Raw genomic sequence first — 26,032 nt, forward strand, 5'->3', positions numbered from 1 at the left:
GAACAGCCCGAGCACCAGCCGCATTGGTCCTCAGTCCCATAGTGGACGGCTTTCGCCTCACCAAGGTGCTCATGGATGGAGGCAGCGGACTGAACCTCATTTATGAGGAAACCCTTCGAAAAATGGAAGTAGACTGGAACCGCATCGAGCGAAGCAGCACAACCTTTAGAGGAATAATCCCCAGTCGGGAAGCGCACTGCACAAGAAAAATCACACTAGATGTGGTGTTTGGCACGCCAGATAATTACAGGACCGAAGAAGTCACGTTTTAGGTGGCCCCGTTCAAAAGCGGATATCATGCTTTACTAAGGCGGGAAGCATTCACAATCTTCCAAGCAATACCCCATTACGGGTACATGAAGCTTAAGATGCCCGGGCCGAACAGAATTATCACTCTAGTTAGTGATCCAGACATAGCACTCCGCGCCGAAAACAAGACGGCCGCATTAGCCCTTGAGGCACTCTCCGAAGCCTTAGCAGTCGAGGAACTGACTGCGCTGCGCTCCATGGTTAACAGGGATGATGTGATACTCGACAAGAGATCCAAATCCACATCCTTCAAGCCAGCTGACGAAATAGTCAAATTCCAGGTCCATCCAAGGAACCCCAATAAAACAGCTTCCATCGGGGCACGACTGAACCCTGATGTAGACACCGCACTGCGAGAGTTCCTATGAGAGAACTGGGACATTTTCGCCTGGCACCCTTCAGACATGCCAGGGATCCCACGCAGGCTGGCCGAACACAGCTTAAATATCCTAAAAGGATTCAAACCTGTCAAACAAGCCCTTCGATGTTTTTCCGAACCCAAGAGACAGGCTATGGGAGAGGAGCTAGCAAAGCTATTGGAGGCCGGATTCATTAGAGACATAAAACATCCGGACTCGCTAGCAAACCTGGTGATGGTACTAAAGAAGGACAAATCCTGGCGCCTGTGTGTCAATTTTAAAGACCTCAACAAGGCTTGCCCAAAGGATCCCTTCCCCCTCCCCCGTAGCCCGAGAAAACAATCAAGCAGCGGACGTCCTGGCACGCATCGGAGCAAAACGCGATGCAGTCCCCCCAACATCTTTTTGGAAAGATTGTTCAAGCCATCCGTAGCATGGGAGGGGGAACCCGCAAATAACAGCCCAGACCCAGCCGCACCACTCGACGCTGAACAATCTGACACAATTGGAGGCTCTGCCAATGAAATTACACCTTCAGCCCACGTAATAATGGCGGTTATCGCCCTGTGGACAGAACCACTCCTAGCCTACCTTAGTAGGCAGGAACTCCCGGAGGACCAAAACGAGGCCCGCTGCATAGTGCGGCGATCTAAAGCCTATAGAGTCCATGAGGGATAGCTTTATAAGAAAAGCACTACCAGAGTCCTTCAAAGGCGCATCTCTGAAGAGGAAGGGCGGAACCTTCTGGCTGAAATTCATGCCGGACTCGGTGGTCACCACACTGCTGCTCGGTCCCTTGTTAGCAAGGCTTTCCGTACATGCTTTTATTGGCCGACGGCCCGGGCAGACGCTCAGGACCTAGTCCAACGATGCGCTGGTTGCCAACTTTTTGCCAACCAAAGCCATATGCCACCCACCGCACTCCAAACTATACCCATCACCTGGCCTTTTGCGGTCTGGGGGCTTGACATGGCCGGACCCCTTAAAGGTGGGACCGATAGGAAAAAATGCTTACTGGTCATGGTGGATAAGTTCACCAAATGGATAGAAGCCAAGCCTGTTAAAACGACCGAATCCGGACCTGTGATAGACTTCATATCCGGGGTTGTACACCGTTATGGCGTCCCCCACAGCATCCTAACCGATAATTGCACAAACTTTACCGCCGATGAGGTAAAACTCTGGTGCAAAAACATGGGCATCAAGCTCGATTATGCTTCCGTCTATCACCCACAAACCAACGGCCAGGTCGAACGCGCAAATGATCTTATCATGAGCGGCATTAAACCCAGACTGGTGCGGTCCCTCAAGGAATCTAACACGCACTACGTAGAGGAGCTCGACTCCGTGCTCTGGGGGCTGCGGACCACGCCAAATCGCACCACCAGATACACACCATTTTTATGGTGTACGGCGCAGAGGCAGTTCTGCCCTGCGACATAATTCATGACTCACCTAGAGTGCGCATGTACGAAGAAAGAGAAGCCGAGCTCGATCGGCAGGACAACTTGGACGCCTTGGAGGAGGAGCGTGACGTGGCAAAAGCCCGTTCCGCATTTTATCAACAGCAGGCCCGAAGATATCATAGCAGAGAAGTACGGGCCAAAAATTACAATGTTGGCGAACTAGTTCTACGCCTGCCGCATAAGAAAAAGGACAAAATCAAGCCCAAGTGGGAAGGTCCATTTATAATCGACCAAGTCCTGACTGGTGGGGCGTACCGCCTGCGAGATGCATCGGATAACCGACTCGAGCCGAACCCATGGAATGCCACCCGTCTTCAAAGATTCTATGCCTAGCGCCGGACTCTGTGTTCGTCTCCTTCCTCTGTCCATTTTTTGCATTTTTTTGCATTCTTCTATCTTACATTTCTCTCCTTCCCCTCTTTTCTTTTATAGCCCTTAAAGGCTCATCTAGTGACGCGCCACTCGCGCTCATTAAACCTGGGGGCATCTTTAACAGAAGCTTATTTATACGGGCTTCACGCCCAACACATGCGTGAAACTTCCGCATGTACCTTTTTCTTCACCATTATATGCATCGATATGACTTAAGTTTTGGCCAAGCTGGGTTGCCTGGCTCCTGTGCTTACCCCTACTTTCCCGATTGTTCGTCTAGGCGGTAAAGGGAGCACCTCTGCGATTGTTACTGCCGGGTCAGCCGGATGTGTACCTCAGACTGGGTGAAGCCAAAAGCTAGCGTTCTTAAGGGAATATTCGGTCGGTGAAATAAAAGATGATCTTTTTACCCATTTTATGCGCCCCCAGATGCTTTTTTCTGCGTTTTTTCACGCAGTCCGGACATGCACTTTAGGGCATGCCTCCAAGCGAAAGGAACCCCTAGCAGAACTATTCTCTCTAGAAGATGTTTCTTACTAACCATGTAATATAACATAACTAGTTGGGCACTTGTCTGATAAAGCACTAATGACCCCTACGCCTGGTCTCCACGCATACCCCGGTTCTTATATAACCGCTATGGTATTTGGACACACTCCGGACCGTCAGGTCCCGAGGATGAAGCGAAAAGGTCGGCAACGACAAACGATCTACAATCCGGCTAGAAGGCATTACACATGTCAATTCAAAATTACATAGTCATTCTGACTGATTGTATTCCTCTTCTATACCATCTAACAGGCTGTCTAATTTACAGTCCTGCTGGGAATACTTTGCGGCCAACTCTACTTGGCCGTATACTAAGCTTACAGGGATCTCCTTCCCGTTAGGCCCCACTGGTCCAACCTCGGCCATGTGGTTTGGGTCAGACTTCGTAAAATGGGTCTTCACCATGGCCCTGGTCTCCCTAGCACCTTGTCGGCAGGCCGATATCTTCCACAACCGGAAGCGCCGCCGAGCTCCCTTCAGCTTCTCCACAAGCTCTCCAAGGCCCTCGGGCATGGAGTGGGAAGGCCATAAGGCTTGGGCAACGCCTCGCATCGCCTGCCGAATTCGCTGGTGCAGTTGCAAGAGTTCGGGAAGAAGGTCACCCGTAGAACCGGGCATCTCCTCTGCAGGACGACCTGTGAGCATACCTACAGACATTACTGTGTTAGTCGACTTCCTCGCCGAACTCTTTTTTCAAAGTTCGTTCAAGCACTTACTAAATATGCCGCGTCGAAGCCGCTGATTCTCCTTCGTGGAGTCCGACAGCTCGCCACGAACATCTTTAAGTTCGACATCCAGCTTGGTGTTGGCATCCTGAAGATCATTCTTCTCTCGCCTCACCTTTGTCAACGTACTCTCACCGGCCTTTAGCCGGCGTAAGAGTTGTTGCTTTTCCGGATCGAGTCCGGTGCCATCTGCAATATGATTTGTCAGATTTGCACCCACACCGCACAATACTAATCTTTCAAAGTGTATCTTACCTGAGGGGGTCTCTTTGGGCTCCCCTGCTGCGGCTAGTGCGGCCTCTAGTTGGGCCTTGCACTTTTCCAACTCCTGGGACAGTATGGTATTCTTCTCTGTAAGAACCTGCATATTAAATGATCCTTAAATCAGTTGCTCTAACTGTTTCAAGTCTCGGGGGCTACTGGTATATATATATATTTGACCAAAATTTTCTTACCCGTATGTCTTTTACATACTGCTCCGTGGCTCTGGCTAAACCATTTTGAGCGGCACGGAGGTACGCATCTCCCGAATTAAAGGCATCTAAAGCCTCTTGGGAGAAACAAGCATCGCGTAGAACTGTCCGACGACGCCTGTGGTTCATGGCACTCTCCACTTCAGAATTGGTGGCAGACAGCCTGTCTGCATCCTCTGTCGGAGGAGCGTCCGGTGCGCGCCTTGTGTTCGCCTCCACTTCCTGGCCAGACATTGGAGCCTGGCTGGTGGAGGCGCGATTGGCAACCTCTCCGGATGTAGTCCGGTGAGGTCTCTTCATTCTGAAGATAGCACGAACATTAATATGCCCTGACAGAATAACACCAAGGAAACAGAGGGTGCACTATACCTTTGCGCCGGCATCTCAGTCCGGACTACATTCCTTTTTGCCCCACGGGGCCCTGCGGCCCCTCGTTGGCTAGCCGCCGCAGGTTCGGCCTCCCGCCTCGGAAATCTCCCCTGCAAAACACGGTTGTCGTCAGAAACACCGGAATACGTGAGAATGGAATCTCTCTCAAGGGAATGAGATTCCGGTTTCTATCACCTGGGAGGCCGGGATTAACCCTGGGTAATCAGCCGTAATGGCTACCAAGGTATTGTCCTTGCTTAGCTGATGGAACACCCCGTCGATAAGCTCCACCGATATGTCCGGATCCTCTTCGGAGTCCGGATCGAGGGACCGTTCTGGGTCCTCGGGCTGTGGAGGGCGGCTGTTTATATCCTTTACCTCCTGTCGCAGTTCCTGCATTGAAGTCGTTAGACTACATATATAACCGTGGGAGTATAAAACAAAACAGCAAGCGCAATTGTTCACTTACCCAACTTGGAGGATCGTACATAGTGAATCCGGCCCGCAGGTTGACACGGAGGAATTCCTCCTTTTTCTCCCTTGTACAAAGAGGATAAGATCTTTATTAGGGCGGTGGCTGAGGCTGGCCCCTTACGACCGTAACGGGTGGCGTCATCCTCCCCGTTGAAATCCCACATGGGGTGGCCTCTATATTGAAGCGGCTACACCCCCCGCATAATGCATGCGGCCATGACTCCAATCGTGGTTAGTCCGGAATGAGCCAACAGTCTTATCCGGCCCATCAGGTAAAGGACGTCTCTGTCGTTTTCTCTCTGAGAGCTCCGCGGATGCCAGCTCAAGCGTTTCTTCAATGGAGCACCGTTGAACTCAGGGAGACTGACCCGGATAGGGTCCGGTAGCGGGACGTCATCTATGTAAAACCATTCCGAAGGCCAGTCCTCGGACGCCTTCTTTGGGGTTCCGGATAGGTATTCTGTCCCGGCGATGCGCCATACTTCGGCTCCGCCCACTTGGTATATAGACCCCTCTTGAGAATGGGGCACCAGGCAGAATAACCTCTTCCACAGCGCGAAATGAGCCTCAACGCCAAAAAATAGCTCACAAAGGGCAACGAAACCCGCCATATGTAATACGGAGGCGGGCGTGAGATTGTGCAGCTGGAGGCCGTAGAACTCCAGAAGCCCGCGGAGAAATGGGTGAATTGGAAATCCCAGTCCCCTTATTAGATAGGGGACGAGGCACACCCGCCATCCTTTAGAAGCATTGGGGGTGCTCTCCGCTTGTTTTCCGCCATTGTAGGTGGCGAGACCGGCTCGGACCAGGACCATGTATGCCTGAGGGAGAAATCTCTTGGCCTGAAGCGACACTAACTCGCTATGCGGGATGGTGCAACTCTCCCAGTCCCCGGGTTTGGGACCGGAGGGGCGAGGGGAGGAGCTGTGGCGGCTGGTCATGTTGGAATGGACCTTTGCTGGAAGCGCTCTGATGATAACTCGCGAAAAGGAGAAGATGTGGTTTGGACCTAAATCCCCATCCCGTCAAATAGGCGGCTCGTTTATACGGCTGGGGGTGTGGATGTAAAAATGCCCCGGCTTTTCGCATTCGTTTGAAACGTGGAAGACGACCATTATTGGGTGTGGAAGCTGAGGAGCACTACATTAAAAAAATCAGACATTATTCCTACAGGTACATAGGATTTGGAGAAGAACCCGCCTTGCAATGCTGAACAATCTGCGCGTCGAACTCGTCGTCATTGAAGCCTGGTTCAGGGGCTACTGAGGGAGTCATAGATTAGGGGGTGTTCGAGTAGCTGGACTATACCTTCAGCCGGACTCCTGGACTATGAAGATACAAGATTGAAGACTTCGTCCCGTGTCCGGATGAGACTTTCCTTGGCGTGGAAGGCAAGCTTGGTGATGCGTATATTCAAGATCTCCTACCATTGTAACCGACTCTATGTAAACCTAACCCTATCCGGTGTCTATATAAGCCGGGGGGTTGTAGTCCGTAGGCGATCAACTCCATATACAACAATCATACCATAGGCTAGCTTCTAGGGTTTAGCCCCCTTGATCTTGTGGTATATCTACTCCTGTACTACCCATATCATCAATATTAATCAAGCAGGAGTAGGTATTACCTCCATCGAGAGGGCCCGAACCTGGGTAAAAACATCGTGTCCCTTGTCTCCTATTACCATCCGGCCTTGACGCACAGTTCGGGACCCCCTACCCGAGATCCGCCGGTTTTGACACCGACAGTGCCATTGAGAATAATTAACCATACTATTATCTAGGAGTTTAGTAGCTTCTCCTAAAGTGATTTCCATAAAAGTGCCTCCCGTGGCCGAATCTAAAAGATTTCTAGAAGCGAAATTCAATCCGGCATAAAAAATTTGTATAATCATCCACAAATTCAAACCATGCGTAGGGCAATTACGTATCATTAATTTCATCCTCTCCCAAGCTTGTGCAACATGTTCATTATCAAGTTGCTTGAAATTCATAATATCATTTCTAAGAGAGATGACCTTAGCGGGAGGAAAATACTTAGAGATAAACGCATCTTTGCATTTATTCCAAGAATCAGTACTATTTTTAGGCAAAGACTAAAACCAAGCTTTAGCACGATCTCTAAGTGCTAAAGGAAATAGCTTCAATTTAACAATATCATTATCTACATCTTTCTTCTTTTGCATATCACACAAATCAACGAAGCTATTTAGATGGGTAGCGGCATCTTCACTAGGAAGGCCGGAAAACGGATCATTCATGACAAGATTCAGCAAGGCATCATTAATTTCACAAGATTTAGCATCGGTAAGAGGAGCAATTGGAGTGCTAATAAAATCATTGTTGTTGGTATTGGTAAAGTCACACAATTTAGTGTTATCTTGAGCCATCATGACAAGCAAGCAATCCAACACACAAGCAAACGAGCAACGGGCAAAAAAGAGGCAAATAGAGAAAGAGAGGGAGGATAGAGAGAGAGAGAGGCTGAATAAAACGGCAAGGGTGAAGTGGGGGAGAGGAAAACGAGAGGCAAATGTCAAATAATGTAATGCGGGAGATAAGGGTTTGTGATGGGTACTTGGTATGTTGACTTTTGCATAGACCTCCCCGGCAACGGCGCCAGAAATCCTTCTTGCTACCTCTTGAGCACTGCGTTGGTTTTCCCTTGAAGAGGAAAGGGTGATGCAGAAAAGTAGCGTAAGTATTTCCCTTAGTTTTTGAGAACCAAGGTATCAATCCAGTAGGAGGCTACACGCGAGTCCCTCGCACCAGAACAAAACAAATAAATCCTCGCAACCAATGCGATAACAGGTTGTCAAACCCTACACGGTCACTTATGTGAGTGAGATCTGATAGATATGATAAGATAATAATTTTGGTATTTTTATGATAAAGATGCAAAGTAAAATAAAAGGTAATGAAAATAACTAAGTATTGGAAGATTAATATGATGAAGATAGACCCGGGGGCCATAGGTTTCACTAGTGGCTTCTCTCAAGAGCATAAGTATTTTACGATGGGTGAACAAATTACTATTGAGCAATTGACATAATTGAGCATAGTTATGAGAATATCTAGGTATGATCATGTATTTAGGCATCACGTTCGAGACAAGTAGACCGACTCCTGCTTGCATCTACTACTATTACTCCACACATCGACCGCTTTCCAGCATGCGTCTAGAGTATTAAGTTCGTAAGAACAGAGTAACGCCTTAAGCAAGATGACCTAATGTAGAGGGACAAATTCATGCAATATGATAAAAATCCTATCTTGTTATCCTCGATGGCAACAATACAATACGTGCCTTGCTGCCCGTACTGTTACTGGGAAAGGACACCCCAAGATTGAACCCAAAGCTAAGCACTTCTCCCATTGCAAGAAAGATCAATCTAGTAGGCCAAACCAAACTGATAATTCGAAGAGACTTGCAAAGATAACCAATCATACATAAGAGAATTCAGAGAAGATTCAAATATTGTTCATAGATAAACTTGATCATAAACCCACAATTCATCAGTCTCAACAAACACACCGCAAAAGAAGATTACATCAAATAGATCTCCAAAAGAGAGGGGGAGAACTTTGTATTGAGATCCAAAAACAGAGAAGAAGCCATCTAGCTAATAACTATGGACCCGAAGGTCTAAGGTAAACTACTCACACTTCATCAGAAGGGCTATGGTGTTGATGTAGAAGCCCTCCATGATCGATGCCCCCTCCGGCGGAGCTCTGGAACAGGCCCCAAGATGGGATCCCGTGGATACAGAAAGTTGCGGCCGTGGAATTAGGTTTTTGGCTCCGTATCTGATCGTTTGGGGGTACGTAGGTATATATAGGAGGAAGAAGTGCGTTGGTGGAGCAACAGGGGCCCACGAGGGTGGAGGGCGCGCCTGGGGGGGTAGGTGCGCCCCCTACCTTGTGGCCTCCCTGTTGGTTGCTTGACGTCGGGTCCAAGTCTGCTGGATCATGTTCACTCCGAAAATCACATTCCCGAAGGTTTCATTCCGTTTGGACTCCGTTTGATATTCTTTTCCTGCGAAACTCTAAAATAGGCAAAAAAATAGCAATTCTGGGTTGGGCCTCCGGTTAATAGGTTAGTCCCAAAAATAATATAAAAGTGGATAATAAAGCCCAATAATGTCCAAAACAGAAGATAATATAGCATGGAGCAATAAAAATTATAGATACGTTGGAGACGTATCACTGACGTAGCTCTGTCACTTGTTCGGGTCCATTGTAAGGAGGCTAAGGAAGAAAAGCTAGCAGCGATCAAAGTTGCTAACACCAAGAGACTCGACTTCCAGTCTTTCACGGAGACCTTCATTGCTACCGCTACTCAAATTGCAGATGGAATCGACCTGGATGAGTTCATCGAGCCTGCCAGTCCCCCTCCTGTGGACTAAACAAACTTTTATGATATTATTAAATTTGCCTCTGTATGCTGAGTGGTTTTGTAACCGTTAAATCTCCTTCGGACCTGATGCCCGAGTACTTTAATCTGTGGTCTAGAACCTCGTAGGATTTATCTGAACTTGGTTGCTTTCGAATCTCTTGACTCTTGAGTAGAACTTGTTTCTTCAGTCTAAATAGTTACTGACTCTGTGGTGCAGCTCAGTCGAGTGAACCATGGACAAGGGCACTTGGTGCCGTCCATGACCTGCACCTCGTCGTCCTTGCGGATAAGGATGGAGTGGACGTTGTATTTGTGCCGCAGCTCTGAGGATAAGGTCACAGTCGACCTGCACCTTGTCGTCCTTGCGGATCGGGATGGAGCGGACGTTGTTTTTGTGCCGCAGCTCTGAGGATAAGGTCGCAGTCGACCTGCACCTCATCGTCCTTGCGGATGGAGATGGAGCAGACATTGTATTTGTGCCGCAGCTCTGAGGATAAGGTCGCAGTCGACCTACACCTCGTCGTCCTTGCGGATCGGGATGGAGCGAATGTTGTATTTGTGCCGCAGCTCTGGGCGTGTTTTAAACTTAGGCGAGTACGGGACTGCAGCCCCCGAGTGGGAGGAACACTCTCCACTAGGTAGGATTTTTTAAACTTAGGCGAGTGCAGGATTGTAGCTAAGCCCCCGAGTGGGAGGATTGCTCTCCACTTGGTAGGATTTTTTGCAACTTAGGCGAGTACTAGACTGCAGCTAAGCTCCCGAGTGGGACGATTGCTCTCCACTCGGTAGGATTTTTTGAAACTTAGGCGAGTACAGGACTACAACTAAGTCCCGAGTGGGAGGATTGCTCTTCACTCGGTAGGATTTTTGAAACTTAGGCGAGTACTGGACTGCAGCTAAGCCTCCAAGTGGGAGGATTGCTCTCCACTCGGTAGGATTTTTCAAACTTAAGCGAGTAGTGGACTGCAGCTAAGCCCCCGAGTGGGAGGATTGCTCTCAGCTCGGTAGGATTTTTGAAACTTAGGCGAGTACCGGACTGCAGCTATGCCCCCGAGTGGGACAATTGCTCTCCGCTAGGTAGGATTTTTGAAACTTAGGCGAGTACTGGACTGCAGCTAAGCACCTAAGTGGGAGGATTGCTCTCCCCTCGGTAGGATTTTTGAAACTTAGGCGAGTACTAGACTGCAGCTAAGCCCCCGAGTGGGACGGTTGCTCTCCGCTCGGTAGGATTTTTGAAACTTAGGCAAGTACTGGACTACAGCTAAGCCCCCGAGTGGGAGGGTTGCTCTCCACTCGGTAGGATTTTTAAAACTTAGACGAGTACTGGACTGCAGCTAAGCCATTGAGTGGGAGGATTGGTCTCCACTCGGTAGGATTTTTAAAACTTAGGCGAATCAGATTCACAGCTAAGCCCCCGATTGAAAGGCTTGCTCTTCACTCGGAAGGATTTTGTTTTTGAAACTTAGGCGAATCGGATTTGCGGCCAAGACACCCACTGGGGGATTTTTTACGCATGTATAAGTAATGACAATCATTTAGGAGACTATAAAACCATGACTTTGATAAACAAACTGAAACGTACTTCTTATTACATCTCAGTAGTCTGACTGTTTAGGTATTAAAATGGCGGAGAAGCTCAACATTCCAAGCATGTGGCTCCTCCTTCTTGTGTTCCACATCGTACAAGTGGTATGCTTCGTTGTGAAGCACTTTGGTGATGATGAAAGGGCCTTCCCAAGCGGGAGCCAGCTTGTGCAGTCATTGTTGATCCACTTGAAGAACCAGGTCCCCTTCGTGAAATGCTCGACCCCTTACGTTTCCGGCGTGGAACCGACGAAGGTCTTGCTGATAGATGGTCGACATAATCAGGGCCATCTCTCTTTCCTCTTCCAGAAGATCAACAACATCTTGACGGGCTTGTTATGCTTCTTCCTGTGAGAAAAGCTCTACCCACGGGGTGTTCTGGAGCAAATCGTTTGGCAGTATGGCTTCAACTCCATAGACCATTAAGAAGGGAGTCCGGCCAGTCGACCGATTTGGCGTTGTTCTCAGACCCCATAGTACTGACGGTAACTAATCTACCCAGGCACCAGCCACATGCTTGAGGTCGCGCACTAATCTGGGCTTCAACCCTTGGAGGATCAAACCATTTGCTCTTTCTGCTTGACCATTCGACTGTGGGTGAGCGACTGAAGCATAGTCGACCCGAGTGCCTTGGGAAGCACAGAAAGCTCTGAACTCATCTGAATTAAAATTTGAACCATTGTCTATGACGGTGTTGTGTGGGACTCCATATATGAATGTTAACCCCCTGATGAAGCTGACGACGGTACCTGAATCAAGGTTCTTGATGGGCTTGGCTTCAATCCATTTAGTGAACTTATCGACTGCAACAAGTAGGTGGGTGAAACCACTTCTGCCAGTCCTCAAGGGTCCAATCATATCCAGCTCCCAAACGGCAAACGGCCAGACGAGTGGAATGGTCTTTAAAGCTGAAGCGGGCTTGTGAGACATGTTGGAGTAGAATTGGCAACCCTCACACCTGTCAACTATTTCTTTCGCCATTTTGTTCGCTCACGGCCAGAAAAAACCTTCTCGGTATGCTTTGGCCACAATTGTCCGAGAGGACACATGGTGACCATAGGTCCCCGAGTGGATATCATTGACGATTATTCGACCTTCCTCTCGGGTAATGCATCGTTGAGCAACTCCAGTCACACTCACCCTGTAGAGTCGACCACTTATCACAGTGAAGGCTTTGGATCAACGGACGATCTGTCTTGCCTCATCTTCATCTTCAGGAAGCTCTTTCCTGAGAATATATGCGATATAGGGCACTGTCCAGTCAGGAATGACGACCAAAACCTCGATGATTAAGTCGACCACGGCTGGGACTTCAAGTTCTGTCGGATCAGTAGAACTCTTAGGCTGTGGGGGCTCTTCTGTGAAGGGATCCTCCTGGACTGATGGTGTGTGAAGATGCTCCAAAAACACATTGCTGCAAATGGGCTCCCACTTGGACCCTATTTTTGCTAGGCCATCTGCTGCCTGATTCTTCAGTCGGGGGATGTAGTGAAGCTCTAGCCCTTCAAACTTCTTTTCTAACTTTCTCACTTCATTGCAATAGCCAGTCATAGTTGGGCTTCTGACGTCCCACTCCTTCATCACTTGATTAAACACCAAATCCGAGTCGCCGTAGACCATTAGGCGACGGACACCGAGTGAAATGGCCATTCGCAACCCATACAGAAGTGCTTCGTATTCAGCTTCATTGTTAGAGGAATCAAAGTGAATCTGAAGGACATAACTGAGTTTGTCACCTCGCGAGGATACTAGAACAACTCCAGCGCCAGAACCACTCAACATCTTGGATCCATCAAAGAACATAGTCCAATGTTCCGCCTAAACTTGAGTCAGTTGCTGCTGTTCAATCCACTCGACGAGGAAATCTGCTATTGCTTGGGATTTTATTGCTTTCTTTGCCTCAAACTTGATATCCAATGGAAGGAGTTCAATCACCCACTTTGCCACTCGACCTGTTACATCTCTGTTGTTCAGAATTTCTGAGAATGGAGCATCCCTGATGACTGTGATGGAGTGATCCGAGAAATAATGTGCCACCTTCTTCAAAGTCAAGTAAATTCCACAGACAAGCTTCTGATAATGCGGATATCTCTGCTTGGACGGAGTTAAGACTTCAGAAATATAGTACACTGGGCGCTGAACCTTATAGGCTTTACCTTCTTCTTCTCGCTCGACCGTGAGTACTGTACTGACAACTGCTCCAGCGTGTGCAATATAAAGCAGTAAATGATCTTTGCTGATTGGAGCAGCGAGCACTGGCTGGGTGGAAAGCAGGGGTTTTCAGCTCTGCAAACGCTGCGTCAGCTTCAGGAGTCCACTCGAACTTATCAGATTTCTTCATCAATCGATAAAGAGGCAATGCCTTTTCACCAAGATGAGAGATGAATCGACTCAAGGCGGCCAAACAACCAGTAAGCTTCTGAATGTCGTGTATGCGCACAAGGCTTTTCATTCGGAGTATTGCGCCAACTTTCTCTAGGTTAGCATCGATCCCACGTTCGGAAACGAGGAAACAGAGTAACTTTCCGCCTGGAACTCCGAATGTACACTTTGACGGGTTAAGCTTGATATCATATCTTCTCAGGCTAGCAAAGGTTTCAGCGAGGTCAGTTAGTAGGTCGGAACCTTTACTTGACTTAACCACGATGTCATCCATGTACGCTTCCACATCCGACTGATTTGAGTGAGCAGGCACTTCTGTATCATGCGCATGAATGTGGCGCCAGCATTCTTGAGACCAAAGGGCATGGTAACATAGCAAAAGCACCTGAATGGGGTGATAAAAGCTGTTTTTATTTCATCGGGACCATATAGTCGGATTTAATGATACCCGGAGTATGCGGCCAGAAAGGACAATCGCTCACATCCCGAAGCCAATACACATACGGAGTGAATCATCTTTCTTGGGAACCATGATGACATTGGCGAGCCACTCGGAGTAGTAAATCTCTCGGATGAACTCAGCTGCCAGAAGCCGAGCCACTTCCTCGCCAATTGCCTTTCTTTTCTCGACGGTGGACCATCGGACATGCTCTTTGACAGGTCTTGCTTTTGGGTTGACTCGCAAACGATGCTCAGCCAGTTCTCTGGGTACACCTGGCATGTGAGAAGGTTTCCATGCGAAGATGTCCCAGTTCTCATGGAGGGACTGGATGACCGCTTCTTCCTATTTGTTGTCGAGTGTTGTTGATATATGAGTCGGAGCAACATTGGGATCAGTTGGGTGAATATGAACTGACTTTGTTTCACCAGATGACTTAAATGCAGACTCTGAAGCGGGCTTCTTAGCTCTCAACAAATCACTCGGATCTGCCATCCTCTTGTATTCTTCCATTTCTATTGCTACCATCTGTTCATCGGCAATCTTCAAGCCCTTTTAGAAGCACTCTTCTGCTCGCTGCCGATTACCAGTGACTGTAATCACGCCCCTAGGGCCAGGCATCTTGAGTTTGATATACACATAACATGGTCGAGCCATGAAACAGGCATATGTAGTACGGCCCAGGATAGCATGATAGGCACTGTGAAAATCCATGACTTCAAATGTTAACTTTTCCTTACATTAATCCTTTGAATCACCGAAAGCCACATCAAGAGTGATCTGGCCGAGTGAATCGACTTTCTTTCCAGGTATAACTCCATGGGAACGCATGTTGCTCTCGCTGAGTTTGGACATCAGAATGCCCATCCCTCGGAGGGTCTCAGTATACAAAATGTCCAAACCACTGCCACCATCCATCAAGACTTTGGTCAATCGGGTGCCCGCAACGACCGGGTCGACCACCAACGCTTATCTCTCGAGGGTGGCAAATGCGGCGGGTGGTCGGACTAGTCGAATGTGATAGGAGTCTTTGACCATTTCAGATACATTGTCATTGTCAGAGCAACCATGTTTACTTCCCTGTTGATGACTTTCAATCGACTTTTGCTTTCAATATCAGCAAAAATCACCAAGGTGGAATTGACATTGGGAAATCTTTCACCATCCTCTTCCTTGTCATCATCCTTATCAGATTTCTTCTCTTTCTCACTGGGTTGCTTTTCTCGGAACTGGTGTATAAGGACTTAGCACTGTCGAGTGCTATTCTTGGGATAGATCAGATTACCCTCTTCATTATTCTTGATGTGAATATGACATGGCAAATCTAACACGTCGTCCCTGGCTCAATCTTTCACCTTCTTGGGGGTCCAGGGCCCTTTAGGTTTTCCTTTAGATTTTCTTTGGATTGCGACTGCAACCTCTCCAGGACCCGCAGGTTCTGCTTTGCGCTTCTATCGGATCTCGAGTTCCGGCAAAACCCTCAAGGTTCGAACACTGGGGTGCGCGCGAAGATCTCCCCCTACCAACTCGCGCCCTCAACCTCGCCACGATCTCAAAGGCAAGGTCGACAAACTCGCAACACAAGGGACACAAGATTTATACTGGTTCAGGTCATCGTTGTAGTGTAATACCCTACTCTAGTGCGGTGTGGTCGATTGCCTCTTGGGCTGAGGACGAACAGTACAAGGGGAAGAACAGCCTCCTGAGGTGAGGTGTTCTTGTGCTAGGTGGGTGTGAGGATGGGTTGGATCCAGTCCAAGTAGAGATGGCTCAGGCCCCCCCTACTGTGGTGGCTAATCCTATTTATAGAGGCCCTGGTGCTCTCCCCAAATATTGAGCAGGAAGGGAGCCAACAACGGCCAATTTGAAAGGGGACAGCTAGTAGAAGTTATCCTGACAAAAGCAGTCTTCGCCTACCATAGGCTCTGGTGGTGATGCCGCCTTGGGCTCCATGGTGACCTCCGTCTCGCCGTCCTGCTGGTCTTTGTCTCATTGCACCGATATGGAAACCTTTGCTTGACGCCTCGGTACTCCCCGCCTGCGCTTGCTTCCTTAGCACCAAAGAGGAAACAAGGAGACTATGCGCACTGGCGCCCGCATAGTCTCGATCGTCATGGCTCACGTCATTGGAACCTCAAGAGGTTTGCCTTGCCTTGATCTCTCCACCCCTCGCCTGGTGAGGCCGCTCCCGAGGAGGTCTTGTGTTGTCCACCTCGCGAGGCTTGGCCCCTCGTGAGGGTCTTGAATGCTTGTTGGTGAATATGGGCCATACGAGCCCGCTCGCAGAGCCACACCATGCGCCGTAGGCAGGAAAGTCTGGGGACCCCATTCCCAGAACCCCGACAGTAGCCCCCAGGCCCAAGGAGCGCTCGGGCTTGACTTTGAGGCGATGCCAAAGGCCAAGTGCGGACGCCGCAGGCCCCAATAGCCTGCGGCCTTGGTCGAGGCGTGGCTGTTGATTGGACGTGAGCGTCTCCGCTTCCCCATGTTGCCTCGGCAACTTCCCGACTTGACGAGTCCCTGCTGCATGCAAGGAAAACCATCATTACCTATAATCATGGGGGCACTGGTTGGCCTTCTTCTGCTATAAATGGGGAGGGGAGCAGATCCCCCATCGCCCATCTCTTCCCATTCTGCTCTCTTCTCCCCCTTTGCTCCATCGCCAGTTGCTGCCACAGAGAAGGGGAAGGCCCCTCACAAGGGGCCCGGCTCTCCGGTGCCCAAGCGTGGATGCGCCCGTCCTCGTAAGCACACCGTGACCCCCGTCGTGGCCCCGCACAGCTGTGGCGGTGCCGCTTCGCGTGGCAGGGGTCGCTCCGGTCGTGGCAGTCCTGTTGATGAAGGGAGACGTGTCGTGGTCGCGCGACCTCCCTGGCCCCGCTTCCACTCAGTGGATGTGCTGCCGCAGTTTGTCGTCTAGTCAGAGAACCCGGCCAGCAACTGGCTTCAGCTCCCGCGCTTCTTCCCTGATGAGCTACCAGCCTCAAGTCTAGGCGGGCTCTGGCTACAGGCGGACGGCCACTGCAGCAGGGCTTCCTGGGTCGCGGGCAACATAGCCCTGGCCCGCGGCTGGCAGACGTTTGCCCGCGTGCACGGCCTGGGCAGGCGGTTCACCCTCTATTTCAAGTATGACGGTGACGCGACCCACTACGTGAGGGTGTTTGGGGAAGATGGTCGCCTCGTCGGGTGTTGCCCTGAGGTCAATGACGGCGAGGAGGTGCTCGGCCTTGGCGATGGTCGTGATGAGGATGAGGGCAAAACCGCCCTTGGGGCCAACCACGTCTCGTCCAACTACGGTGGCTCTTCCTCCGGCGACAGCTTCAACAGCGACACTTACGACCAGCCGCCGCGCCCGCTTCAAAGGCGGCAGTAGGTCGTCTCCTCGCTGCACCTCCGTGAAGCATGAGGAGGGGTCTGGCTGAGCTCGGGACGGCGCCAAGAGTCTGCCCTCGCGGATCGCTTTAGGGGCATGCGCCGCTTTTATTTCGTTCTTCCGTTCCTTCCTGTATTAAGAAAGAAGCCAGTATGGGCCCCCGAGGGGCGTGCAACGAACTATGATTTCTCAAGTATTATGATATGTTTATCGTTCATGTGCTGGGTCGCAACATCGTCGTTTTATGTAGAGATAACTTAGCTTGACTTGCTCGGAGTAGTCTCCTCCTCACGAGGCGCTTGCTTCCTGTTTCCTACCATGGCCTCCTTGGCCTGGTAGGCGCTTAGGAACTGCAAAAAATTCGTTAAGAGGCTTATCGTTCACCTGAGCCTTGGTCACAGGCGACGCTGGCCTTGACCCAGGGCTTCGTATCGTGGTACCTGAGGTGCCTCGCGAAAAGCAGACGAAAGGCAGAAAAGGAAAAACTCTCACGAGGGCACCCGTCCAGTCCCCTCGCAAGGAATGCCAGAGAGAGTACAGGCTAAACTGAAGACAGAGACAGAGACAGAAGGTGACAGAACCAAATCAGCGAAGAACACCAGAAGCAAACTTCAATTAAAAGAGGCGAGCCAACAATGGAAAGCAAATGAAAAGCCGCGTCCGGCACCTAGTCTAGTCTTCATGTCTTCTCACCAGCGCGGAGCCAAGTGCTGCCACTAGGACATGGGAGGGAGCCCCCGAGGCCCGAGGGAGGCACTCTGAGACTCCAGGGCGTGTACAGCCCCACTCATTATTATGTGAGTGTGTCACGAGCGGAGATCTTCACAGGCACTGGGCCTTCTTCACAGGCGCTGGCCCTTTCTTCATGGGTAGAACTTCTGGAGGTGCTGGATGTTCCAGGCGTTCTGGATGGGTACCCCGTCCTATGTCTCCAGGCGCGCGGCGCCAGGCCTAGAGACATGGACGACCTTGAACGGGCCCTCCCACATGGGTGACAGCTTATGTAGCCCTTCCCAGGAGAGCACCCGCCTCAGGACGAGGTCACCCACCTCAAGCGTCCTGGAGCGGACGTTGCGGCAGTGGTACCGCTGCAGCACCTGCTGGTATCTTGCCGCTCGTAGTGCAGCTTCGCGGTGGCGTTCCTCCCCCAACACGAGGTCCGTCCCCCGCGTGGCGTCCTGGTGCGTCTCATCAAATGCCAGGACCCGTGCGGAGCGATACTTGACTTCGTGAGGGAGGACCGCTTCTGCTCCGTAGACAAGGAAGAATGGGGTCTTGCCCGTGGGCTTGGTGGAGGTGGTGCAGATGGACCACAAAACGAACTACAGCTCGTCGTGCCAGCTCCTGCTGCAGGCTTCGAGCTTCTTCTTGAAGGTCCTGGTCTTGAGGTCTCTCAGGACCTCCATGTTGGCGCGTTCAGCTTGGCCATGGCTCCGGGGGTGCGCCACTGAAGCATAGCAAATCTGCGTTCCAAGGTTAGTGTAGTATGTTTTGAAGAGATTACTGGTGAACTGCGAGCCATTATCGGTGATGATGCGGTTGGGGACCCCAAAATGGCTCACGAGGCCCTTGATGAAGTTGACCGTAGAGCCAGCTGGGATGGTGCGGATGGCTTCCACCTCCGCCCACTTGGTGAACTTGTCGATGGCAACGTAGAGGTATCGGTAGCCCCCAGGCGCTCGAGGGAACGGGCCCAGGATGTCCAGTCCCCAGACTGCGAACAGCCACGAGAGTGGAATGGTCTAGAGGCGCTGAGCTGGCTGGTGGATTTGCTTGGTGTGGAATTGGCAGGCCTCGCAAGACCTCACCGGCTCAGCTGTGTCGTTGAGCGCCATAGGCCACTAGAATCCGGTGCGGAATGCCTTGCCGATGAGGGTTCGTGAGGACGAGTGGTGCTCGCAGTCCCCGCCGTGTATGTCGGCTAGCAGCTCTTTCCCCTATTCCCTGGAGATGCAACGCAATGAAACGTTATTTGGCCCCTTCCTGTATAGCTCACCGTCCTGGATGCAGTATGCCGTGGCTTGCCGGGCCACACGCTCCTCGTCTTCCTCCTTCTCCGGTAGCGTCCCTTGCATCAGGTATTCCTTTAATTCCTTGGTCTAGCATCCCTCGTGGGGCATGAGCACCAAGAGTAGACGTTCTCCCGAAGTCGGGCCATAGGCTGGGGCTCCCGCGACAGGTGGCTGCGGGAGCTCCTCCCGGGGCTTCGCTATCCTTGGAAGCGGTGGTGTCGTCGATGGCTTGAAGAGCCACTCCTCGAAGACGTCAAGCTCTTGGGGCTGTCGCTTGGATGCCCTTCTGGCGATGTCGTCGGCTTCCTTGTTGGTTCCCCGAGGCACATGATGCAACTCTGAGCCCAGGAACTGCTTCTCCATCTTGCGCACTTCCGCGAGTCGCCCCTGAGGGTGAGACGCTTCACCCCTAGTGTCGTCGCAGCCTTCAGGCCGGCTATGAGGCCTTCGTACTCTGCAATGTTTTTGGAGACTTTCTTGCCCTGCTGGAAGCAGAGCTGCACGGCGTAGTAGAGCTTGTCCTGAGCGGGCGAGATAAGCACCGCTCCAGCCCCCGTGCCTTGGTGCGCGAAGGCACCATCAAAATACATGACCCAGCCGTCAGGCTCCTCACTTACCGGCGAGAGGGACCGGTCCTCGCCTATTTCAAGCGTCGGGTTGTCCATCCATTCTGCCACGAAATCGGCGAGTGAAAGTGCAACTATCCCTAGGTGGTTTTGGTAATTCATAACAACATATAGCTCATTGAGCTAATGCTATTCCAAGATGACTATTTCAGGAAAGCTCAATGATTGGCATGGCATGGATGTGAAAGTGGAACCCTCAAAATGCTAAGGACAAAGGATTGGCTCAAGCTCAAAAGCTCAAGACTCTTCATTTTATATTTTAGTGATCCAAGATCACATTGAGTCTTTAGGAAAAGCCAATACTATCAAGGAGGGATGAGGTGTTTCTTAATGAGCCTCTTGCTTCATGTGCTTCGTGATATGCTCCAAAACCCTCAACTACTTTCCCATATCCACATATGACCTAAACCCTAAGCCAAACTCGGTCCTACCAATTCTTTCTATCCGGCGCCACTGAGTTTCATTTGTCATAAGCCACTGCCAAACCCTAGCAATTCGGTTCTACCGATAGGGATCTCGGTCTCACCGAGATGGGATTGCAATCTCTCTGTTTCCCTTTCGTAACTTTTCGGTCTCACCGAAAGAGCGAATCAGTCCCACCGAGATTGCAATGTAAATTCAGTGTTTCCTTTTTGTAACTTTTCGGTCTCACCGAAAGAGCAAATCGGTCCCACCGAGTTTGCCTGACCAACTCTCTGGTTAGCTTATTACCAAAATCGGTCTCACCGAGTTTGTGTAATCGGTCTCACCGAGATTATGTTATGCCCAAACCCTAACCATATCGGTCCTACCGAGTTGCATGTCAGTCCAACCGAAAATCTCTAACGGTCACTAGGTTTACCTTTTCGGTCCGACCGAGTTTTTTGATTCGGTCCCACCGAGATTGGAAAACTGTGTGTAACGGTTGGATTTTGTGTGGAGGCTATATATACCCCTCCACCTCCTCTTCATTTGTGGAGAGAGCCATCAGAACACATACACAATTCCAACTCATATGTTCTGAGAGAGAACCACCTACTTATGTGTTGAGACCAAGATATTCCATTCCTACCATATGAATCTTGATCTCTAGCCTTCCCCAAGTTGCTTTCCACTCAAATATTCTTTCCACCAGATCCAAATCCTATGAGAGAGAGTTGAGTGTTGGGGAGACTATCATTTGAAGCACAAGATCAAGGAATTCATTACCTACACACCATTTGTTACTTCTTGGAGAGTGGTGTCTCCTAGATTGGCTAGGTGTTACTTGGGAGCCTCCGACAAGATTGTGGAGTTGAACCAAGGAGTTTGTAAGGGCAAGGAGATCTCCTACTTCGTGAAGATCTACCGCTAGTGAGGCAAGTCCTTCGTGGGCGATGGCCATGGTGGGATAGACAAGGTTGCTACTTCGTGGACCCTTTGTGGGTGGTTGCTTCTTCATGGACCCTTTGTGGGTGGTTGCTTCTTCGTGGACCCTTTGTGGGTGGAGCCCTCCGTGGACTCGCGCAACCGTTACCCTTCGTGGGTGGAGCCCTCCGTGGACTCGTGCAACCGTTACCCTTCGTGGGTGGAGCCCTCCGTGGACTCGCACAACCGTTACCCTTCGTGGGTTGAAGTCTCCATCAACGTGGATGTAGGATAACACCACCTATCTGAACCACGGGAAAAACATCCATGTCTCCAATTGTGTTTGAATTCTCCAAACCCTTCCCTTGACATTCTTGCAAGTTGCATGCTTTACTTTCCGCTGCCAATATACTCTTTGCATGCTTGCTTGAATTGTGTGATGATTGCTTGACTTGTCCTACAATAGCTAAAATCTGCCAAGAACTAAAATTGGGAAAAGGTTAAGTTTTTATTTGGTCGACTAGTCTAATCACCCCCCCCCCCTCTAGACATACTTTTGATCCTACAAGTGGTATTAGAGCCTTGGTCTCCATTTGCTTTGATCTCCATAGCTTTTGGTTGTCATAGCCTTGGTTTCACAACCTAGGAGAGTATGACATCTAGCGAGGGAAATTATCACCGTAGAGGTCCTTACTTTGATGGTACTAATTTTGCTAGTTGGAAGCATAAAATGAAAATGCATATTCTTGGACATAACCCCGCCGTTTGGGCTATTGTGTGTGTTGGTTTGCAAGGTGACTTCTTTGATGGGAAAGAACCAAACCGTGAAGCTACCGCGGATGAGTTGAAGATGTTGCAATACAATGCTCATGCTTGTGATATTCTCTTCAACGGATTGTGCCCCGAAGAATTCAACAAAATTAGCCGTCTTGAGAATGCAAAGGAAATTTGGGACACTTTGATTGATATGCACGAAGGTACCGACTCCGTCAAGGAATCCAAGTTGGATGTGCTTCAAAGTCAACTTGACAAGTTCAAAATGAAGGATGGTGAAGGTGTCGATGAAATGTACTCTAGGCTTGCTCTCATCACAAATGAGATTGCCGGCTTAGGAAGTGAAGAGATGACCGATATATTCATCATCAAGAAGATTCTAAGAGCCTTGGATGGAAAATATGATACCGTGTGCACATTGATCCAAATGATGCCCAATTACAAAGATCTCAAGCCAACAGAGGTGATTGGAAGAATTGTTGCTCATGAGATGTCACTTAAGGATAAAGAGGAACTTCACAACAAATCAAGTGGTGCCTACAAAGCCTCATGTGAAGCCCCTACATCATCAAGTGAGAAACAAAACTTCAATGAAGAATTGAGCTTAATGGTGAAGAACTTCAACAAGTTCTACAAGAGTAGAAGCAAAGATAGAAGCTTCAAGTCAAGGTCCTACAATGACAAAAGATCTTCTAGTCGAGAGCGAAACTGCTACAGTTGTGGAAGACCCGGACACTATTCCAATGAGTGTACAGCTCCCTACAAGAGAAGAGAAGATTCTCCAAAAAGAAGAAGCAAAGAATCACCACCAAGAGAGAGAAGGAGTAGAGATGATCGTTATGAACGAAGATACTCACGGAGAAGCAAGGATTCGGAAAGGAAGGAAAAATCATCAAGGAGTTACACAAAACGAAGACATCAAGCTCATGTTGGTGAATGGGTATCCGGCTCCGACTCCGACAGCCACTCCGAGAGAAGTTATCACTCCGACTCCGAAGATACTCAAGATGAAGGTGTTGCCGGTCTAGCACTTGTGTCAACCAACTCCTACGACATATTTGACTCACCAAATGAAGGAATTGGAAGATGCTTCATGGCCAAAGGTCCTAAGGTAACACACCCCGAGTATGTTGATTTCAATAGTGATGAAGATGACTTGTTAGGTGATGATTTGCTTGTTGACAACTCTAGTGATGAATACTATGATGAAACGTCAATTAATCATGCTAATCAAGATAAAACGAATGACAATGATAAGGAGAAGATTGAGGCTCTAACTAAAGAACTAAACACTCTTAAGTTAGCTCATGAAACTATCTTCGAAGATCATCGAGAACTTTTAAGAGCTCATGAGAAATTACGCTTTGAAAAGCTCAATCTTGAGCAAGAGCATGAGTTATTAAAAGCAATCAATGATGATCTCCGCAAGAAAAGTTCTTCTTACATTGCCAAGTGTTTACTCTTATCCACTTACATGCTTCAAGTCAAGTCTAGTAACAAGAACAAGAAAGATTCTTCCTCTAGCAGTAACAATGATCATGCTAAATCCAATATTGTTGCTTCTAGTAGTTCTCTTGATTCCACTAATGATTCTCTTAGCCAAGTTACACTTGAGCAAGAAAATAGCTTATTGAAGGGAATTATAGAGAAAGGAGTGTACAAAAGCCTCGCCGGGAGTAAGCAATTCGAGGAAATTGTGCGCAAGCAAGGAATGCACCGGAAGAATCAAGGTGTTGGTCTTGAACGAAAGTTCAATGCCAATGGAGTTGAGTGGGAAGAAGATCAATACCCCAAGACAAAGTTTTTTCCTCAACACGAAAAGTATGATACTTCTTTCAAGGGGACACAAGCTCAAGATGATCTTCCACCACAAGACTTGATATAGGCAAAGGTGTCCCGTCTTTCGATGAGATGATGGATATCGCTTTGGTGGCAGTCGACTTTGATGATCCGACTACGAACATGTGAGGACGTTGCGCCTTAGCAATCGCTAAACCAACTCCGAGAGGTTATTGACCACGCCGGAGCACGATCAACCTGACCACGAGGGTCTGTTTCCTGCAAGCAAACAAAGAACAAGCAAGAAACTGAGATTGCAATCTGGATATTGCGAATATAAGATGAAAGCTTTATTGATCAAGGTGGGGTTCTGTGACGCCTTTGTCTGGTCGTTGAACACAAACGAAGTACGCGAAGTTGCAGCTATGGCGAACTTTTAATCTAAACAAAACCCAAAGTCTAAACGATGCCCTAAGGACTGTATATATGGAGGAAGAGGGGGGGAATTTCATGGCCCTTGGTGGAGGGGTCCGAAATCAACCCTATCTCTTGTTTCCCCACACATACGGACTCTAAAAATAGCCTATACTTATGTATTTCGAAATTACATGGGCCTGGCCCAATAATAAGGTGACGCAGCACCTAAAATAGCCTCGGGACGAAATTTATGAAGTGGCATCTTGTATATTTCGTCCAAGGCTTCATGCACCCATTATGGTGGCTTCAAAGTCCTGAAATCATCACTTGTAACTCTGTTCTTGTTCCCCTTGCGCATGCCATCATCTCCATGCTTGTTCTTGCTCCAATGTTCATCCTTCTCCAAGCTAGGCCCTTCATTTGTAAGCAAAACAAATGTATCCAATTTAGGCAGCATCATATTCTCATGAACATTAGAATCATTACCAAGAAACGAAAGTACCTGGTAATTTAGTTGGCGTGCGCGAGCTCTAGTAATTGTTCCAGTATGTATAGCAGCAGGGGCTGTGGGTGTAACAATGGTATTGATGTCCTCATCATCCTCCCCTTCTTGAAATGAAGTCGTCCTCGACGGAAGCTCATCTTCCTTACCCAAATAAGGCTTCAAATTTGCAATGTTAAAAGTGGGACTAACCCCAAAATCTGCAGGCAGCTCAAGTTTATATGCATTATCATTTATTTTCTCTAACACCTTAAAGGGACCATCAGCCCGTGGCATGAGCTTTGATTTGCACAAATCAGGAAATCTATCCTTACGCAAATGTAACCAAACAAGATCTCCAGGTGCAAACCCAACATGTTTTCTACCCTTATCTCAAGCAAGTTTATATTTGGCATTCATACGCTCAATGTTTTCCTTAGTTAACTCATGCATTTTTAAAATCAATTCAGCACGTTGTTTAGCATCGAAATTAACCTTCTCCAAAGATGGAAGAGGCAACAAATCAATAGGTGCACGAGGTAGGAAACCATACACAACTTCAAAAGGGCGCATCTTAGTAGTAGAATGCAATGAACGATTATAAGCAAATTCAATATGAGGCAAGCATTCCTCCCACATTTTCTTATTACTCTTCAAAACAGCCCTAAGCATAGTAGACAATGTTCTATTGACTACTTCAGTTTGGCCATCAGTTTGGGGGTGACAAGTAGTACTAAAAAGCAGTTTAGTCCCCAACTTAGCCCATAAACATCTCCAAAAGTGGCTAAGAAATTTAGTATCACGATCTGAAACAATAGTATTTGGCACACCATGCAAGCGAATAATTTCACGAAAGAACAAATCAGCAATATTAACAGCATCATCACTTTTATGACATGGTATAAAGTGTGCCATTTTCGAGAATCTATCCACGACAACAAATATGCTATCCCTCCCCTTCTTTGTTCGAGGTAAACCTAAAACAAAGTCCATAGATATATCCTCCCAAGGAACACTAGGTACAGGCAAAGGCATATATAAACCATGAGGATTGAGTCGTGACTTAGCTTTTTGACATGTAGTGCAGCGAGCAATAAAACGCTCAACATCCCATCTCATCTTTGGCCAAAAGAAATGTGTAGCAAGTACGTCCTCCGTCTTCTTCACGCCAAAGTGTCCCATTAATCCTCCTCCATGCGCCTCCTGCAACAACAAAAGACGAACGGAGCTAGCTGGAATGCATAGCTTGTTAGCACGAAACACAAATCCATCGTTAACGACAAACTTGTTCCACATTCTTCCTTCTTTACAATTCTGCATTACATCTTTAAAATCAGCATCATGCACA

Source organism: Triticum aestivum, chromosome 3A (assembly GCF_018294505.1).
Source record: "Triticum aestivum cultivar Chinese Spring chromosome 3A, IWGSC CS RefSeq v2.1, whole genome shotgun sequence".
NCBI lineage: Eukaryota > Viridiplantae > Streptophyta > Magnoliopsida > Poales > Poaceae > Triticum > Triticum aestivum.